Source organism: Aegilops tauschii, chromosome 7 (assembly GCF_002575655.3).
Source record: "Aegilops tauschii subsp. strangulata cultivar AL8/78 chromosome 7, Aet v6.0, whole genome shotgun sequence".
In the NCBI taxonomy this organism is placed as follows: domain Eukaryota; kingdom Viridiplantae; phylum Streptophyta; class Magnoliopsida; order Poales; family Poaceae; genus Aegilops; species Aegilops tauschii.
This window is the reverse complement of record NC_053041.3, coordinates 74,664,732-74,669,560: the sequence shown is the minus strand read 5'-3', so window position 1 is coordinate 74,669,560 and position 4,829 is coordinate 74,664,732.

The window sequence follows — 4,829 nt, the reverse complement described above, 5'->3', positions numbered from 1 at the left end:
ATATTTTCGTGCAAAATTTTCATTTCCATGCTAAGAGATCACCACCCTCGGTGGATTTTTATTTATATGATGAGTATAAGGAGATGCCCCTTGTTGATTTCTGTCGGGTCTGTAGAATACCCTTTCCATGCAACATAGAAGAACCACATCGTAGTGATGTGGAAGGGTTTATTGATATGATTGCTGTAGGGGAAACAAAGAAAGTTTCCGATGCAAGAATTACTAGCATACACTTTCCTGTTCTACGTTACTTTGCAATATTTCCTAGTAGATGTTTAATTGGTCGCGGAAACTGTGGAAACCTTAGTGCCCCTGATATTGTTATTTTGTGCCATGCCTTGTTCCGTGACAACACATTTAGTATGGGCGCTATTGTGGCAAAACGGTTAAATCTGAACCGCATGAAGGGTCCCATCTTGGGAGGTATCTTCGCCTCGCGCCTCGCTGCACACTTTAACATACCTATTAGGCATCATGAGAAAGAAGAAAAGTTGCTACCTCCTGTTTTTCTAGACTATAAGAGTATGGTAGCACATGACTTTATTGTTAAAAATAAGAAAAAGTTGCTCAACTACAGACTGATATTTGATAAAAATCACCCTGAGACTATTACTTTGCCTGCTCCTTCTTTGTTTAACTTATCTTCAGGCAAGTATCTTGTTCAGCCAAAGGCATTTCATGCCTACCAGAACCCCACATCAGCTACAGAACCAGAGCCGGGATCACAACTTGATCCTTCACGTCAGTCTATTTACCAGTGGGATCCGGAGGAGATTGCCAACCAGTGGCACCCCGAGGCTCCTTCTCAGTACGACCCCAACTACCACTTTGATCCATGGGCATAGACCAACTTAGGCCAAAAGCCTAAGCTTGGGGGAGTACGTATTTCTCACCGGCATTACATTCATGTTCACACACTCATTCTAGTTGTCGGTGCTCATACTTTTTCATTGTACTATCTATGCTAGTTTATTTTCCTTTTTATGCTTTCTTCTTGTGTGTTTGAATAACCTTAAGAAAAACCAAAAAAATAATTTAGTTGTAGATTTTAGCTAGTTTACTTTTCTTGCCTGTAGTAATAATTAAAAAGAAAACCCAAAAAGATTTCTTGTTCTTCTTCTGCTTGTTGGGAGCTTTCCCGTGTAAATAGTTTTATTTCTTTTCTTTTCTTTGGGGGTCGAAAGGAGAAGACCATAATTAAAATGTTGAAGTGGCTCTTATATGCATTATTGTTGATTTAACCAAGAGCCCATATTACCTTGTCTTCTCCTTTATAGAAGATGCTCAAAGATTCTAGGTTAGTCCAATGCACGTGCACTATTATTATTATACACATCGTTCGGTTGTGCAAGTGAAAGGCAATAATGACGATATATGATGGACTGATTGAGATAAGAGAAGCTGGCATGAACTCGGCCTCTCTTGTTTTTGTAAATATGATTAGTTCATCATTCCTGATTCAGCCTATTATGAATGAAACATGTTTGCAATGACAATTAGAGATTATAGTTGCTAATGCCATACTTAATTTGCTAGGAGTTTATAATGGTTTACCTTGCGTGTCAACATGCTATTAAAATGGTTGTGATGTGGTATTATAGGGTGGTATCCTCCTTTGAACGATTCGAGTGACTTGACTTGGCACATGTTCATACATGTAGTTAAAACAAAATCAACATAGCCTCCACGATATTTATGTTCATGGTGGATTATATCCTACTCATGCTTGCACTCAATGTTTATTAATTTTAATGCATGTTCATGACTGTTGTCGCTCTCTAGTTGGTCGCTTCCCAGTCTTTTTCTAGCCTTCACTTGTACTAAGCGGGAATACTGCTCGTGCATCCACTTCCATAAACCCCAAAGTTATTCCATATGAGTCCATCATACCTTCCTATATGCGGTATCTACCTGCCGTTCCAAGTAAATTTGTATGTGCCAAACTCTAAACCTTCAAATGGAATTCTGCTTTGTATGCTCGAATAGCTCATGTATCAACTAGGGCTGTCTGTATCTTCCATGCTAGGCGGGTTATTCTCCAGAGGAGTGGACTCCGCTCCTCACTCACGAGAAAATGGCTGGTCACCGGGATGCCCAGTCCCATGCTTTAAGCAAAACCAAATCAAAATAATTGCAAACAAAACTCCCCCAGGACCGTTGTTAGTTGGAGGCACTCGTTTTTTCGAGCAAGCCATGGATTGATGCTTGTTGGTGGAGGGGGAGTATAAACTTTACCATTCTGTTTGGGAACTGCCTATAATGTGTGTAGCATGGAAGATATCGATATCTCTCGGTTGTTATGTTGACAATGAAAGTATGCCGCTCAAAATATTATTTATCTCTATTTCAAAATCGAGCTCCGGCACCTCTAAAAATCCCTGCTTTCCTTCCGAAGGGCCTATCTATTTACTTTTATGTTGAGTCATCACCCTCTTATTAAAAAGCACCAGCTGGAGAGCACCGTTGTCATTTGCATCCATTACTATTAATTTATATTGGGTATGACTATGACTGGATCTCTTTTACCATGAATTACAATGTCTAGTCAGTCCTTGATCTTTAAAGGTGCTCTACATTTATGTTTTGCGGTCTCAGAAAGGGCTAGCGAGATACCATCTTGTTATATCTTATTACAATTGTTTTGAGAAAGTGTTGTCATCCGAGATTTATTATTATTGCTCACTAGTTGATTATGCCATTGATATGAGTAAATATGAGACCTAAGTGTTATTGTGAATATGGTTAGTTCATAATCTTTGCTGAAAACTTGAATGCTGGCTTTACATATTTGCAACAACAAGAGCAAACAAAGTTTGTAAATTTTTTTCTTTATCACTTTCAGTTTATCAACTAAATTGCTTGAGGACAAGCAAAGGTTTAAGCTTGGGGGAGTTGATACGTCTCCGTCGTATCTACTTTTCCAAACACTTTTGCCCTTGCTTTGGACTATAACTTGCATGATTTGAATGGAACTAACCCGGACTGACACTATTTTCAGCAGAATTGCCATGGCGTTATTTTTGTGTAGAAATAAAAGTTCTTGGAATGACCTGAAACTTCATGGAGTATATTTTTGGAAATAATAAAAAATACTGGCAAAAGAATCAAGGCCAGGGGGCCCGCACCCTGTCCACGAGGGTGGGGGCGCGCCCCCTGCCTCGTGGGTGTTGGGGAACGTAGTAATTTCAAAAAAATTCCTACGCACACGCAAGATCACGGTGATGCATAGCAACGAGAGGGGAGAGTATGTCCACGTACCCTCGTAGACCGAAAGCGGAAGCGTTAGCACAACGCGGTTAATGTAGTCGTACGTCTTCACGATCCGACCGATCAAGTACCGAACGCACGACACCTCCGAGTTCAGCACATGTTCAACTCGATGACGTCCCTCGAACTCCGATCCAGCCGAGCTTTGAGGGAGAGTTCCGTCAGCACGACGGCGTGGTGACGACGATGATGTTCTACCGACGCAGGGCTTCGCCTAAGCACCGCTACGATATGACCGAGGTGGATTATGGTGGAGGGGGGCACCGCACACGGCTAAGAGATCCAAGGGATCAATTGTTGTGTCTATGGGGTGCCCCCCTGGCCCCATATATAAATGAGTGGAGGAGGGGGAGGGCCGGCCCTCTCTATGGCGCGCCCTAGGAGGAGCCCTACTCCCATCGGGAGTAGGATCCCCCCCCCCTCTTCCAAGTAGTAGGAGTAGGAGTCAAGGAAAGGGGAGAGAGAAGAGAAGGAAGGAGGGGGCGCAGCCCCTCCCCCTAGTCCAATTCGGACTAGGCCTTGGGGGGCGCGCAGCCTCTCCTCTCTCTTTCCCCTAAAGCCCAATAAGGCCCATATACTCCCCGGCGAATTCCCGTAACTCTCCGGTACTCCGAAAAATACCCGAATCACTCGGAACCTTTCCGATGTCCGAATATAGTCGTCCAATATATCGATCTTTACGTCTCAACCATTTTGAGACTCCTCGTCATGTCCCCGATCTCATCCGGGACTCTGAACTACCTTCGGTACATCAAAACACATAAACTCATAATATAACCGTCATCGAACTTTAAGCATGCGGACCCTACGGGTTCGAGAATAATATAGACATGACCGAGACACGTCTCCGGTCAATAACCAATAGCGGAACCTAGATGCTCATATTAGCTCCCACATATTCTACGAAGATCTTTATCGGTCAAACCGCATAACAACATATGTTGTTTCCTTTGTCGTCGGTATGTTACTTGCCCGAGATTCGATCGTCGGTATCTCAATACCTAGTTCAATCTCGTTACCGGCAAGTCTCTTTACTCGTTCTGTAATACATCATCCCGCAACTAACTCATTAGTTGCAATGCTTGCAAGGCTTATAGTGATGTGCATTACCGAGTGGGCCCAGAGATACCTCTCCGACAATCGGAGTGACAAATCCTAATCTCGAAATACGCCAACCGAACAAGTACCTTTGGAGACACCTGTAGAGCACCTTTATAATCACCCAGTTACGTTGTGACGTTTGGTAGCACACAAAGTGTTCCTCCGGTAAACGGGAGTTGCATAATCTCAGTCATAGGAACATGTATAAGTCATGAAGAAAGCAATAGCAGAATACTAAACGATCGTGTGCTAAGCTAACGGAATGGGTCAAGTCAATCACATCATTCTCCTAATGATATGATCCCGTTAATCAAATGACAACTCATGTCTATGGCTAGGAAACATAACCATCTTTGATCAACGAGCTAGTCAAGTAGAGGCATACTAGTGACACTCTGTTTGTCTATGTATTCACACATGTATCATGTTTCCGGTTAATACAATTCTAGCATGAATAATAA